The sequence below is a fragment of the Aquarana catesbeiana genome, linkage group LG05 (assembly GCF_042186555.1).
Source record: "Aquarana catesbeiana isolate 2022-GZ linkage group LG05, ASM4218655v1, whole genome shotgun sequence".
Taxonomy (NCBI): domain Eukaryota; kingdom Metazoa; phylum Chordata; class Amphibia; order Anura; family Ranidae; genus Aquarana; species Aquarana catesbeiana.
The window spans coordinates 469541040-469558005 of NC_133328.1; positions in this window are offsets into that span (position 1 = coordinate 469541040).

The following is a 16966-nucleotide window of genomic DNA, read 5'->3' on the forward strand; positions in this document are numbered from 1 at the left end:
AACATTATTTATGCTGACAATGTGACCCAATGGGTTCAGGAAAGGAGTTCCAGCTGGGTTCAGAATTTTCCTCGTGTGCAAAAAGCATTGCTGATATTACTCAGGATATTACGGCCGTCCAAGAGGCCACTGGGCGTAGGAGGGGGAATCAAAGAGTTCCAATTGAACCACTTGAGCTCTGGAAGATTTTACCACTCCATGACCAGGCCATTTTTTGCTATTTAGCACTGAACTACTTCAACTGGTAATTGTGTGGTCATGCAACGCTGTGCCCCAACAACATTTATGTAATTTTTTTCACACAAATAGATTTCATATGGTAGCATTTGATCACCACTGGGTTTTTCATTTTTTGCGATATATATTAATGAAAAAGACAGAACATTTTGAAAAAAAAAAATGTTTTCACTTTTGCTATAAAACATATCCAATAGAAAAAAAGTAAAAAAATCTAATTTCTTCATATATTTTGGCCAATATATATATAAATATATATATATATATATATTGTATATATTGGAATTTTTTTATACTAGTAATGGTGGTGATCAGCGACTTATAGTGGGACTGTGACAGTGTGACGGGCAATCTGACACTAACTGACACTGGGGGGGTGAAGGAACTGACACTAACATCACCAGTGACACTAATAAAGTGATCAGTGCTAATATACACTGTCACTGTACTAATGACACTGGCTGGGAAGGGGTTAACATTTAGAAGCAATCACAGAGTTAACTGTGTGCCTACAATGTTTACTGTGTGTACTGTGTGCTGTTCTTACTATGCGATGTGCCAGTTTTTACTCCCTGCTTTGGCAGGAAGAAAATAAATGGCACAAAGCTGCTGTCTGTAGAGAGGCCTGTGTTGTTTACCAACACAGGGCTTTCTTCTGTCATTTGCTCAGCTGATCAGTGGGTTCTGGCCATAAATCATTGGCCGGGACCCACTGATAGGCTTGTGCTGCAGTTAATAACAGCTCAGGTTTCCGGGTGCATGCTCACATGCACTAGTGGACCTGGAAGTAAAGCTCCAACCTACAGGTATATTACAATGCCTGTACGAGCTGCCCTGCTGCAGTATATGTACTGCGGCAAGTGGGCAGGTATTTAAAAAAAAAAAAGAATTCACAGTGCTTAGGTTTATGTGTCTGTAAAAATTTACAAGGACTGTGGCATTTGTGTGTAGTATATACACAGGCAGGTTCAGTCTCCATGTCAAATTTCAGTGTGATTTAACCATGCCCACTTTTTTCACAGTGCACATAGCGCATTGTAGGCTCTACCTCCCTTACATAACCATCTTTCTCAAGTTCTAAAGTTCTAAAGTTGAAAAGTATGGAAGTATGGTAGGTGTCTGGAAGCTTGTGTGGAGACATAGGGTATATACTGAGTAAATGAGTAGATACTGGTAAGGGAACCTGTTAGGCTATGGCACTCTAAATTTCCCACAAACATTTTTCAGCACACTAGGCCAAAAGGTTGTCTACCCCTGTAATAAACACTAAGGCTGCTTTCACACTGGGGCAGCGGGTCCGTTAGCAATAAAGCGCTGCGAACTCCACCGTGGCCAGTCCCAAGTCCGTGCTTAGAAAGGAGGAGGGGAGCTTTGGAGGGGAATGGCCAAGGGAAAGAGCAGGGAAAGATTCTCAGTCTACCATGTTGTTGGTAACTCCACCGTGGCCGGTCCCAAGTCTGTGCTGAGAAAGGAGCAGGGGAGCTTTGGAGAGGAAAGGGCAGGGAAAGATTCTCACTCTACCATGTTGGTAAGAAAAAAAAAAAAAGGAGGGAGGAGTCTGGTAATGATGCCATGCTGCACGCCGTGAGAATCCCATGGTCTCTCCCTCTACTTCTGAGATGAAAGACAGGCTGATGAGCAAGCGTTAGCAGCTCCCCTCATCCATCCCCCCCTATAGAGTCTGCGGTCTTGGCTCCCTTCTGTAGTGATCGGGTATATTAATATACACTGGGTGATATGATGTAGAGTGGGTATGATAATTAATTAGTGGTTATTATAATGATGTAAGTACTCTTCCGCAGCAACCCAATTCTTCCAGAGAGATGCACTTTATTGACTTCCAACACAGAACAAAGTCCAAAGTCCACAAATGACAAAGAAATCCGACAGAGGAAATATAATTCAGAGACCCATATTCCTAGGCCTGTGTGTTCCCAGCCATGCACAGACAAGCCTCACCCATACACAGAAAAGCCTCACTCCTACCTAGACAAGCCTCTCTTACAACCTATAGACTGAATGCCGTGTTATATTCACTAAATATTGAATGGCTGAGCAATTTGATTGGCCGTTTCAATTTAGGACTTTGATTAGCTTTAGTCTTTCAAACAGACAACAACCCCCAGCCGTGAACAGCCGTGAACCACCCCAATTTGCACTCCCGCATATCAACATCAACAAGTCCCCTTTAGATATATGAATTAGATAAACAGAACACCCTTTTGAGCCCTTGGAATACCTACATTCCTGCATATCAACAAGCCCCCCTGATAAATTAGCCCCACAGGAGGGAGCCTCCGCTAGGCCAACCCAAAACACTCCTTGATCCCATTGTTACCCCCTCAAGTCTAATTACCATCAATAAATATTTCTTCTATGGTCCTTTAAACAATGTACCCTTTGAAATGTTCAATTAGGTTAACAGCCCATACCTCACACCCCTAGGTAGACTTGCATGAGACTAACACATCAAAGGGTTTTCAGCTGTTATATTAAAATTTAGTTGGTTTGGACAAAATAGACCATCGTCAACTCAATTCTGGCCTGGTTAATATTGACTGTATGTGTATATACATATAATAATGTCCCACATAAATCGGTGAACATTACAACATATTACAACATATACCCCCACTTGGATCGGTTCGAATCAGAATCGATTCACAACCAAACTGCTCAGACATCCCTGGCTCTTAAGATTGAAGCCATCTCTATGCTTTCCTTCTTCCTCTGGATTGTTCTTAGTTGTCTTCTACCACAACAATATAAACAAAACAAAAAACATATTAATATAAATTGAATAAACACAAAAATTATGGACAGAGTTCTCAATAGCGGGTGAGTAAAAGTGTTATTGGGTATGCTCCACCAAGGCTCCTGAAATTCTTTAGCAATTTTATTAGAACTAATGAGGTTTTCCTTTACCAGTTCTTGTAATTCTATAATTTTCCTACTATCCCTCTTAAATAATGTATCCAATTCAACTGTAAGTGGTGGTATTTTCTTAAATAAAGGAGAAATCAGAGTCCCAATTGCCAAGATCAGTTTGCTCAATGTCCATAGATACTTGATTCATCTGTATATTGGCTCGAATGTATTCCTCTCCAATTGTTAGCAGTCCATCGGTGAGATTCACACACCATCCTGTGATAGGGGTCCGGCACTGAACTTGTTTCTGGCAAGTGAATGAGGGAACCCCCAATGCACAGACCCTTGGGCCTTCTCCATGAATTATTCTCTTCCAGGCTGGTTCAAATTTCTGCAATCGAACCAGGCAGTTTCCGGAGTGTGCAGCAGCACAGCCCTCTATGTGCTCCAATCGCTCAAAAGAACAGGAACAAAGCCAAGTCTGGGCATGCCTGGTACAGCAGTTGGGGTCCATGGTTTTCCACACTTGGTTGTCCTTGACGACGAGTTTGCTTTCTGGTAGCAGTTGTTTCAGTATATTAGTGTCATTTCTCACCTCCACCTCACCAAGAACGATCATCTTGTATACGGGTAAGGGTATTGTTGACCATGTAGGGATGTCGACAGTCAGAGGTATTTCCTGCTTTCCGATGCGATCTCTATTACAAATAGTATCCATGCTCCTTAAATTAGCAAGGGCAAAGTTCCTACAAGTAACACCACTGTCTTTGATAAGATTGAATAATAAAGTTGAGTTCATTATCCTTGGCCATTCTCCTTGTTTGATTTCTTGAAGCCCTAAGCTCAGGTGTTCACTCAGCAAGTTTCCTATAATACCACAGACTATAGACTTGGATACATTATTGGTTTGAAGGGTTTTATTCAGTGCACTCACCGACATTTGAATGTTCTGCAAATCTGCAGCAATGGTGTGAATGTTCTGAATATCTATTTTCATTTCAGCTAGAGTGTTTAAATCCACTCTTCCCCCTTTAAGCAGTATCTGCTGTAATCCACCCACAAAATTCTGTTCTCTTATATTTAAACTCTCTATATCAACCTTATTCCAAATCGAACTACCCAAACTGAGGCCTGATATGATATCAGTACCCAGATCCCTCTTTGAAACTTTCTTAAAATTAAGCCCTTGTGTAGCATCCCAAAATAAGTTTACATGTGTTTGAAAAACCGTTTTAAACCATAATCCCATTGATTTTGGACAACTCTCTGGAATGTTAAATGATGTAAAATTCAACAATAATGGTAATGATAAATATGATATTACAACACCTTCTATCTCCCCTGTTGCTTCCCGGATGACACCATAACACTAGCTGGATAAATTTACCTGAAGAGAGTGAGCCCGAGAGCAAGAGCGATTGCCCTTCCCCCACTGCATGCCCCTATTTAATTTCTCAGCTTGCACGGACACCCAGGCATTTGGGAACGTGGGCCCTAATCAATGATCCCCGCCCCAAATGCCTTTTAGTTGTCCCTGCGCATTTTTGAATGTGTTTCCATTAGTACTTGTACTCCTGAAACTACGGGGCTACTTTTGAGAATTTACACTTTGGCTGATCGCTCTCCCCTACAGTTTCCGGTCTCCCTATGTGTCTCTCGCTCCCCCCTCCCACTACATGTGGGCAAAGTATCTTTAAAAATGGCGATTGGTGACTGCGTCTATGCAGTCTCTAATACATCCTGCCTCCATGGCGGACGCATGCGCAGAGACAAGCTTTTTCACGTCCGCAGCGTGGCGGCGATGTCAGACGCCGCTACGCTGGAGATCTAATACAAATACGGGGATCTCCTTTGCTCTCCCTGTCACTTCTCTGCTGGACACCACAGCGAAAGGAGGGAAGGTTCTTTCCTTCCCTGTTCGTTCACCCTAATCCCGGCTTATATTGAACAAAGGTAGGTGCACTTTACGTGCGGCAGCCATGTATCTTGGATTATCCTTCTCTATATATAGCAACTGTATGTTTTTTACTATCTATTTTTTGATGCCTAGGGCTCAGGCTGGACACTGGTGGATACCGATCCCATCCTCTCCAGACCCCTACAGCCTCTTTGAATCACAGCCTCCTTTATCTCATACATCCCATCAAAAAAGTGTTACGGTCCAAATAAACACTAGGGATGCTACCCATATAATAAGATTGATTCTATTAAAGTACCATCAAGGTAAATTATATATTTATTATTACAGAATGAGTTTCTCCATTTGAGAATACCTAATTATATATATATTTTTTTCTATTACACTCATAGAAATATATTTTTTCTTTTTTCTTTTTTCTATTCATTTGTCCTTTCTTTTATAGAAAAGGACATCAATAACCCTACACGCACTTGTATTGTCTCTGCAAGCTTTACCTGGGGGTATGAACCCAGTGGGAGAAGGCAATTCATGAATCTAAATGTTTCTAATACTTGTGACCTCCCAGTTCCAATTGTAAGTTTATGAGGTTATAATTTTTTTGGCAAGGTTTTCATTTTGAATAGCAACTCAGCATGTATATTAAACATAATTATTCATTTATGTCTATTATAAATTAAATATACTGTTTAATGCATCATTTATGTAATTCTATTCATTATCTATTATTATTTTTTTCTTTATTTTTCATTTTCTATTTACCCCAATATAGAAGTACCAATGAGTAACTGTTAGCATATAACACTATACTATGTGTATGGTGAAGTTTCATTATATTGATTTCTTTTTTTCTCTTATGTAATTTTAGTTTAATTGATGCCATATACCATATCTCCTGAAGAAGCTCCACTGAGCGAAACATGTTGAGAACAAAGTGGTATCCATATTAGGCATTGTAACTGTATTTTATTAACTTCGATAATTGTGTATTGTTATAGCACGTCTATGGCTTTTTTTAATCGCTGTAATAAAATTTATATTTTTTAACCAATATGTTTAATTGGGAATACTTTTTTGAAAACTTCCACAATTCAGACACCTTTAAAGTCCCAAGGCTTTATGCCTTAAAGTCCATTTCCTCTCCATAAATGAATATCTGGGATGTGGTGTCATAAATTTTGGTTTTCCTTTGTTTCATTCTTTACCATATACCTCGAAACAAGGTTTGGAGACCCTGCGGGTCGGCCTGGGGGTCCCCTCTCCCGGTCCTCTAATTGGACCGGGGGAGGGGACTCGGGGAGGACACGTGGGGTTAGAGGAGAGAGGATTGAAGGGAAAAGAAAAGAAAAATGGAAAATATGAATAGCATAAAAAATTTGTCCTATAATATACGAGGACTGAACTCTCCGGGGAAGAGAAACATAATCCTCCGAGAACTAGATAAAAGCAATGCAGAAATAATATTCCTGCAGGAGACACACATTACTCAAAATTCAAATATAAAAATTTTCTCTAGAAGCATACCAACATGGTATTATGGAGACTCACCAATAAAAAGGGCCAAAGGGGTGGCCATTGAAATAGGGAAAAATATACGCTTCCTAATAGAACGAAGAAAAGTGGACCCTGAGGGACGCTTCCTTTTTCTCATAGGCTCCATACAGGGAGTAAAGTATACACTTGCCAATGTTTACTGTCCCAATACAAACCCCAAAAAATATCTGATAGATATATTAAAAGTCTTAATGGAATTCCAGCAAGGCAAATTAATACTGGCTGGAGACTTCAATTTTAGCATGGATCATGGAATGGATAGCACCTCCACAGCAATAGATACAGAAATAAGACAACTAAAGAAACTAAAGAGAAAATTACATGAATATCAAATAATAGATCCCTGGCGAATTCAACATCCAAGTACAAAAGATTACACTTTTTACTCAACTGTACATGAAATTTATTCCAGGTTGGATTACATTATGATTGAACATAGAAACTTGGAAGAAGTAGTAGAAACGAAAATAGGAATAATAACAGCCTCGGACCACAGCCCAGTAATGCTGAAAGTTAAAATACAAGGAGAAGCTCCTGAGAAAGGACCATGGAGAATCAACGAAGATGTAATTGAAGATAATGAGATGGAAAAAATCATAAAAGAAGAGATCAAAAGATATTTTAAGGAAAATGACACCCCAGAGGTATCAAAAGCAACGATCTGGGAAGCACATATAGTCGTCATTAGGGGCAAATTAATAGCTATTGGGGCGGGAAAAAAGCAGGAAAGAAGAAAAACATGCAGCAAATTATAAAGGAAATATATGAATTGGAGCAAAAACATAAAAAGCAATCGGATAACAAAATATACCGGCTATTAATTCAAAAAAGAGACCAATTAAGGGAATGGATGGAACAAGAAGAAAGGAGGGAATACAACAGAGTCTTACAAGAGAAATTTAAATGGGACAACAAACCAGGAAAATATCTCGCAAATTTGGTAAAAAAAAAGAAGTCTCAAAACTTCATTGAGAAGATCAGAAAGGAGAAGTAGTAAACAAGACAACAGATATTGCATTAACATTCCAAAAATATTTCAGCTCATTATATGCGATAAAAAGGCAGGAAACACAGTTAGAGGAAGATATAACAAAAAAGAAGATAAAAGAATACTTAAAAAAAGCAAATTTACCAAAAGTAAAACTTGAGCATTTAAAAGAGCTGGAAAAAAAATAACACAAGAAGAAATAAAACTAGCATTTAAGGAAACTCCCGTAGGAAAGAGCCCAGGACCAGATGGGTTCACGGTCAAGTACTATAAGAAATTCTAAGAACAACTGATCCCCAAGCTACAAGAATACCTGAACAATATAGGTGAAGAGGAAGAAATAAGAAGAGAGTTGCTACTAGCCCATATCACAATATTGCCTAAGGAAGGGAAGGATAGAACCAACTGTTCAAGCTACAGACCTATTGCCTTGTTGAACGTGGACACAAAAATATACGCAAAAATCCTAGCCACCAGAATAAAAAAATTAATCCCATTCTGGATTAACCCTGATCAGACTGGATTTGTTCCGGGGAGAGAAGGAAGGGACAACAGTTTAACAACAATATTGATGTTACACAAGAGTGGGCAAAATTAGTCCCCAGCTCTATTCCTGTCATTAGATGCAGAAAAAGCATTTGACAGGGTAGACTGAGGATTCATGATGGACACATTGCGTCATCTGGGACTAGGGACAAAAATGATGAAGTGGATATCAAATTTATATAATGGCCCGACAGCAATGGTAAAGGTAAATGGTAGACTCTCTCCTTTGATCGAGATGCAAAATGGAACACGGCAAGGTTGCCCGCTCTCTCCATTACTACATGTATTGGCACTGGAACCACTGTTAGCGACACTCCGTAATAACCAAGATGTGAGAAGGGTGAGAATTGGAGAAAAAGAACATAAGATCGCGGCATACGCGGATGACATCTTGTTGTATGTAACTAACCCAAGAGTGACACTGCCAAACATATTGAAAGAAATAAAAAAATATGGAGAACTGTCAAACTGCAAAATAAACCCAATAAAAACAGAGATATTAAATATAGAATTGGGGAAAAAAGAAGTCCAGTTTCTGCAAAAAGAATTTCCATTTACCTGGATAAAAGAATTAAAATATCTTGGAATCAAACTAACCCCAAGGGTCGAAAAAATCTATCAGGCAAATTATATCCCACTGATCAATGAGGTTAAAGAAGACATAAAAAAAAATAAGTACACAACCACTTTCATGGATTGGAAGAATAAATATGTTTAAAATGATGGTCCTCCCAAAAATAATATACAAAATCCAGATGTTGCCAGTAATGATTCCACAGAGTTTTTTCAAAACAATCAAAACAATATTGTTAAAATATATCTGGTTCAATAAAAAAACAAGAATTAAATATACGCAGATCACAAGGAAAAGGGAGCACGGAGGTTTAGCTATCCCAGATATAACCAGGTACTATAAAGCAATTGTTTTGACACGTATGTTTGAGTGGACACGTGAAAATAGTGAAAAAAGTGGGTAGAAATGGAAAACACACTGCACAAAAACCTATGGATACCACAAAAGTTTAGACTAATGGGCACGGAAACTCACAAAATAACAAAAAATGTTTTTAAAATTTGGGATATAGTACATTTGAAGAATGAATGGAGACACAATTCACCGCTATTAGCACTCACAGGAACAAATTAGTTTATCCCGGGGAAGGAAATATTTGAAGGTCAAGGAATAAGAAATCCACAATTGAAAGACATTACTACAAATGGCAGGATTAAAACACGATTGGAACTAGAAGTAACCAATGGGTGGAAGATGAGTGAATGGAATTATTGGCAAGTAAGACACTTAGTAAACACAATACCACATCCACTTAGAGAAGAAGAGAAATTAAATGCATTGGAAAAGCTCTGTTTCAACAAAACACCACTGAAAAATGGAGTATCAAGAATATATGGAATATTAGCAGATCTGGATGGGCAAGAAAGACCCGAGTACATAAAACAATGGGAGAGAGAAATGAATCTAAAACTTGAAGACCAGAAAGCGGAAAAAAATAATAGAAATGGGATATAACAATGCCTGGGATATGAAGACTATTGAAATGAACTACAAATTGGTAGCAAGATGGTATTTGACACCAGTAAGAACTCATAAATACCAGCAAGAAAAAAACACCTCTGTGTTTGAGAAAATGTGGTCAAAAAGCCACGATGACGCATCTATGGTGGGGATGCCCAATAATAGAAGACTACTGGCAAGAAGTACTAAAAAACATAAGGGAAATAACCGGTGAAAAAATAGAACAAAACATATGGACTTGCCTGTTCCATAACTATAAAAAACCAAGGAAACAATATATGAGATCAATGGTTCCGAGTCTTCTGAACGCTGCTAAGGGTCTGATCCCAAGATATTGGCTAAAAAGTGGAAAACCAGATATTAGAGAATGGTTTGAGAAAATAGACTATTATTGTAAAATGGATCTGCTGAGAAGCAGAGAAAGGGGAGACAATAAGTGCAATAGCCTCTGGGAGGGATGGAAAAAATATAAAACCTCGGATATATATTTAGACAAGGTGAAGGAAGCAACAGGTACAGAGCTAAAATGATATAAAAGATAAGAAGGAGTAGACCAGACACAGAAGAGGGGAGGGGGGGAAGGGGGGATAACTTACAGAGGGACTAAGAAGGAATAAAGGTGCAGTGGTAGATACATATTTTGGAGCTTATTCTGTTTTTTTGTACTTAAATAAAGATAAACGATGGAAAAACTAATAAAAATAAGACGGAAATAACCCACAATGATGTTGAAAATGAGAGGAGATAAATTTTGATATTCAAAGTTGATACAAAGTCCCTCAGAAAAATTTTTGCCGAAGTGGAAAAAAAAAGCAAAAAAAAAAAAAAAGCAGTAAAGCGCTGCTAAATTTAGCGGCGCTTTACCGTTGTTTTAGCTGCACTTTTTGGCCACTATCTGGGCACTTTTAACCCCCACTAGTGGTCGAAGAAAGGGTTAAAATCACCCATGTTGCTGTGCTTCTGAAGCACTTTACAGGCACTTCAGAAGCACTGCCCATTCATTCCAATGGGCAGGAACGGTGTAGGAGCGTTATACACAGCGCTCCCAAACCGCCCCCAAGATGTTGCTCGCAAGACTTTTTTTTCCCGTTCCGCAAGCGTACCGCCCTGCAAGCGCACCGCCCAAGTGCTTTCACACTGGGGAGGAATGAGAGGCAGTTTTCAGTCGCGTTTCAGGCTCTATTTTTAATGCTAAAACGCCTGAAAACTGCCTTAGTGTGAAAGGGGTCTAAATCATTTTTAACAAAGTAACATTTTAAAAATGCTTGTTTACTGCTAGTTTCCACAGGCAGATTCTTTTATTCTTTTATGTAGACAAGCAGTTGCACCATTCACTATTTCAGCTTAAGGCTTAATATACACGGGACATATGACAGATAGTAACCGACGTTTAAAAACTTTTTTTTCTGCGCTTACATCCCGCGTTTAGCCACGTTTGAGTTTAAAAGTGTATTTTTTTTTCAAATAGTCAAAAACTAAAGACGCCTGAAAAGGAAACATGGCTAAACACGAGTTACTGTGTTTACAAGCTGTTACAGGCGTTTGCCTCTGAACATCCATCCTGAACGCATTTTTTTGTTTTCTAAAAAATGCTTCTAAACTCAACTGCCTAGAAACGATTATAAAGGACCCTGTGTACATGTACTGATAAGATAACATAGAGGAAAGTTCAGAGGCAGCTGAAAAAAACGCCAAACCGCTCCTAAACATCCCTTTACCAGCAGCAGTGTACATTAAGCCTTATAGCTTATTAATTTTGATGAAAAGGATTTACTTTAACATTATGGCTTTATTTCTCTCTCTGTCTCTCTCCATTATGCATATGTGCATTTTTATATCAAATTAGCACACTTTTTCTGAACACTACATGACAATAAGAAATAGTGAATAGATATTCATATGATTTTACCTAATTATGGTCTATGTCCTCACTAGCCAGTGAAAAATTATTAAAGTTTCTTTCACATCAATTCTTAAAAGTTTTGTAAATGTCATTTGGAGATGCTGTTTACAGTTTGTGTCTCATGTCAGAGCAAACTGTTCTTGTAAGGGTACCACAGAAATGAAATTTGGAGTGACAGGGGAGAAGAGTGTGGGACTGGTAATTAAAGTAGCTGGTTGGGATGAGGTATAGAGATGAGGAGAAGAATAAAAAAGACAGCCAAATGACATATGACATATTGATGCCACAGGGAATAGAAATGTGCACAATGAGAAGAACAGATGAAAGAAAAGCGAGGAGTCAGTTAAATTATTATACCTGATTCTAAAAAAGGGGAACATGAGATAATCTTTCTCTCAGACCAGATAAAGTGTCTATTATGAAATACATGAATAGCTTTAAGAAATAAAATATAAGGATTTTTTTTTTATTAAAGAAAGAATTCCATCACAACGAACTGGCTTTTCATTAATCAGGGTAAATAACAATCATATGAGGCAATAAAATGGTGGACTTCAGCCGTAAGAGTAACCAATCAATCCTTGTATTAAATTGTTGCGTCTGATAGACATAGTGATATAAATAGTTTCATCCTTTATTGGATGGTGCTTGGAATCAAATTAACCTTCTTCTAATATGTCTTTGTCTCTGACAACAACTTTATCCTGCTCCTCATGTCAGATGTTGAGAGGTGCCATTCCCTAGCAACCAGAAAATGCTAATTCACGACTTTGATTAAATTGTCTGGTACAAGCAAGGCCACAGAGATGCCTTTTTATGCTCTGGATTTATTTCTAATTTACAATGCAAGTAAAGGATAAAGCTAAAGTTCTCTCAGTGATCTTTAGGTTTTACACCAAATGTGCATATACATATGTTCTGCAATACAATATCATCAATATTACTAAGCTATAGCAACAACAAAATAGCATTGACAATATCCCCAGAAAAGATCTTTTCTTTTTTTACTATAAAGGTACAAACCAAAATGTAGTAATTCCATTTTGGAATGTTTGTACAAGGTTCATTTGCACATCTAGCCTTTAGAAATAGAAATTTTTTCTGAGCACTACCCTATACTTGGCCAGAAAAGAAAATATATCACAAAATATTATACAGTACTTTTACCCAAAATCTAATGTTTAACTGTTTGACAAGCAGAGTTGCACCAAGTACAAATGCTGCCCAAGGCAGCAATTTTTCTTATTAAATAAGCAGGCTCAGCATCACTGAGTAAAAATATTTGCCTGGCCACTGCATTTGTCAATCAGATAGGCACAGTGGCTGCAGTACTGTGCTCAGTGATGCTGTGCCTGCACCGTTAACAGGCTGTGTAGGTAGCTGAGTAACACCGAGCCTGTGATTCTATCAGGCTCGTCATTACTGAGTTGTACTGAGGGCAATATGTCAGGTATAGTGTCCCACTGGCTATACCTTTATGAGTGCCATCTAAGGTGGCCAGCTCAATTGGCTGCATTGGCAGTGCAGCCCTGTTAATGAGGAATAATTAACATACCTTAAAGTGGTTGTTAGCCCTCACATATACCCAGTGAAGGGAACAGCCTCAGGTGATTTTGTAAAAAATAAACAAATCCTCCTACATTTTACTTGTATATCTGCTGTCTTCCCCTTTCTACACCCTTTGAAAAGTGCAGATCATTTTAAAAATCTTTCTCCATCTTTCAGCAGTACATAGGGGTGGGTGGGGAGTCTGCACATACACTGTGTGAGAGCTGATTGGAGGAAAGGGACACACCTCCCCTCCACATAGGCAGAAGAAAGAAGGAACATGCAGCGCTGTATTCTGTATAAACAAGCTCCCTACTTATCTTCTTCTAAGCACCCTCCCCGACACACATTTTAGCTCATGTTATCTCATGTGTCGGAAAACTTCTTAGAAGCGGCTCATGCTGATGACAGAGGAAGGAATCACCAGAGAGAAACAACACTTAGAGCTTTGGAGTAAACACTACAGACATATGTGCTTAGTTCAAATTTCATGAATGGGGTTTACAACCACTTTAATGTCACAAAATAAATCAGTAAATAAATATACCCTTTAGCACATAATTACTGATGAAAAGCAACAGAACACTATGTGCCTAGACGTATTCTGTTCTTCTAACCTCACTCTTCCTACTGGATTGTAATGATGACCTCATCAGGGGACAGGGTCTAGGAAAAAGGAAAAGTTGCTCAACAGGGGCATTCTGCAATGCATGTGCCAGGAACCATGAATCGGACTGAGACAAGTGCAGTAAAAATCACACCATTTAATAATAATAATCGTAAAAGGTAAACAGAGCAAACGTAATCAAAACATAGCCAGAGTTCGGTAACTGGAATGGATAGTCAGACAAGCCAGGACATCAGGGAGCCAGGGATCAGCGTACTTCAGAATAGGCAAGAAAATTAGGAAACCCGTGAATCAGCATAGTGGAACAGCAAGCAGAATCAGTAACCAGAAGGGACATCAGGAGAGAGTCTCTTGATATGTTGACCAAGGTGAAGGCAGAGAGCATCTGGACTGAACAGCTTAAGTAACCAGCAGGACTGATGAGCAGGATATCATCACCAGGTGAGTCATTGTGGAAAGATTAGAGGTGGCAATTAACCGACAGCTGAGCGGCCTGCTCTGAGAAGGAAGGGCTGAGTCCAGCCCTGACAGTACTCCCTCCTCAATGACCCCTCCCCCTCAGAGGACCGTCAGGTTTGAGGGGTAAACATCTATGGAAAGCACAGAGGAGGACAGGGGCATGTACGTCCAAGGATGAGACCCGAGAGCGTTCCTCCAGACCGTACCCTTTCCAATAAACCAGGTACTGTATGCACCCACGAAACCTATGGAAGTCAACAATGGACTGTACTTCATACTTCTCATGGTTCTCAACCTGTACTGGGTGAGGATGTGGCACCGAGGTGGTGAAGCAGTTGCAGACCAAAGGTTTTAATAAGGGGATATGAAATACATTTGAGATACGCATATTCAAAGGAAGGTCTAAAGCATAAGCCACTGGATTAATCCTGTGGAGAATATGGAAAGGCCCAATAAACCGAGGTGCCAACTTCAGTAAGGTAACACTGAAGGCACAGGCAGGCGTCTGCAGTCAGCATGGAGTCTGTACCTATCATTGGCATTTTGGAAGGACTCCTTGCCTTGTACCCAAGTGGAATGAAGACCACGGAGATGCTCTTCTAACACAGGAATGCTCTGAGGAGCAAATGAGTCAGGCAACATGGATGGTTGGAAACCATAGTTCGTCATAAATGGGGACAATCAGGAAGCAGAATTCATGCCACTATTGTAAGCAAACTCCACCCAAGTAAGAGGTCTGACCAGTTGTTATGATGTTCAGAAATATAGCAACGTAGAAACTGCTCCAAGGACTGGTTGGCTTGTACTGTGGCCCTGTTAGACTGCGGGTGATAGGCAAAGGAGAAAGAAAGCTGAATTCCCAACTGTGCACAAAAGGCTCGCCAGAACCGGGACACAAACTGACTACCCCTGTCTGGGACGATCAACTTGGGTAGACAATGTAAGCAAAAGATCTCCCGAGCAAAAATGGAAGCCAGTTCCTTAGATTTGGGCATCTTCTTAAGTTGAATACAATGAGACATTTTCGAGAACCGGTCAACCACCATAAGGATAACAGTTGGGTAACTCCACAATGAAATCCATAGACAGGTGGGTCCAAGGCCTTTCTCCATTAGGTATGGGTTGTAGGAGACCCACTGGAAGGTGGTGTCTTACTCTCCGTACACACGGAACAAGCAGCTACGAAGGTGGCTACGTCAGCACGTAAACTAGGCCACCAGAATTGTTGGGAAATGGCCCAAAATAGTTGGTTCTTCCATGGGTGGCCAGCAGCCTTGGGAGAATGGTAAGTCTGCAGCATGGCAGTATGGAGACTCTCAGGGGCAAAGCAGTGGTCACAAGGTTTCTCAGGAGGAGCATGGATCTGAGCCTCAAGAATTTTGTCACCCAAAGGTGACAAAAGGTGACTAAGAATGATACTTCTTTTTGACACGAAGAATAATGGCCTGAATTTAGATATTGGTTTCCTTACACATTATGCTAAAGTTTTACGACCGCTCTGTGACTAGCATCCCCCCCTGCATTCCCCCCTAGCTCTCCCTCTGTCTTATCTCATTAACTCTGTTGCTATCTTTATTACCATTGATTTGTATGTGTTTGGTTTTCTTTTTTTTTTTTTTTTTTTCTTCTTCTTTAACATTCTGCTTAAAAATTTGTGAATCAGTACTGCTTGGACCTTGAAGAAGGGGACATACCCCGAAAGCTTGTCCTGAAAAATTGTATGTTAGTGCAAATAAAAAAGTATCACGGACAATACTCAATTTTCTCTGTCACCCAAAGGAGAAGTGAGACTGGGGCAAACCATAGCCAGAATATGATCAGGAGGAATCACAGGACCATTAACTGATTCTATCTTGGAAGTGGAGGAAAACTGTCACAACAAAGCATCAGCCCTTACATTCCTAGTACCGGGTAAGAATGAGACTATGTATTTGAAACTTTACAAGAACAGAGCCCATCGCGCCCTTCTGGGAGGGAGGCATTTAGCCTCAGACAAGAATATGAGATTCTTATGGTCAGTCAGAATGAGAACAGCCACAGTGGTACCTTCAAGGAGATGCCTCCATTCTTTAAGGGCTAAAATGATCGCTAACAACTCTCTGTCCCCAATCTCATAATTCCATTCCACAAGTGACAATTTCTTGGAAAAGTAGCCACAAGGAAGCATAGCGCTCTCAGAGGTAGGACGTTGGGACAGAAGGGCACCAACTCCAGTCTCAGAAGCATCAACCTTAAGGATAAAGGGTAATGTAGGATCAGGATGTGCCAACATAGGAGCCAAAACAAAGGCAGCCTTGAGACTCTCCAAGGCCCTAATGGATTCTGGAGACCAACTCTGTGGGTTACCGTCTTTTCTGGTCATATCAGTCAGGGGCTTGACCAGAGACGAGAAGTTATGAATAAACTTCAGATAATAGTTGGCAAAGCCAAGAAAACATTGCAGAGGGCGTAAACCCACAGGTCAGGGCCACTGCAGAAAGTTTCTCTGGGTCCATCGAAAAACCAGCAGCGGAAATGACATAACCCAGGAATTTAACCTGTTCACGATGGAACTCTCACTTCTCCAATTTACAATGCAGATTGTTTTCTCTCAGCCTCTGAAGCACACAACAGACATCTGTGTGGTGGCTCTCTAAGGACTTGGAAAATATTATCGTCGAGATAAACCAGGACATCGTCGAGATAAACCACCACAGATAGCTGCAACAAATCTCAGAGGACGTTGTTGATAAATTCCTGGAAAACTTGCTATGGTACTTTATGGCGGGAATGTGTGGCGGTAC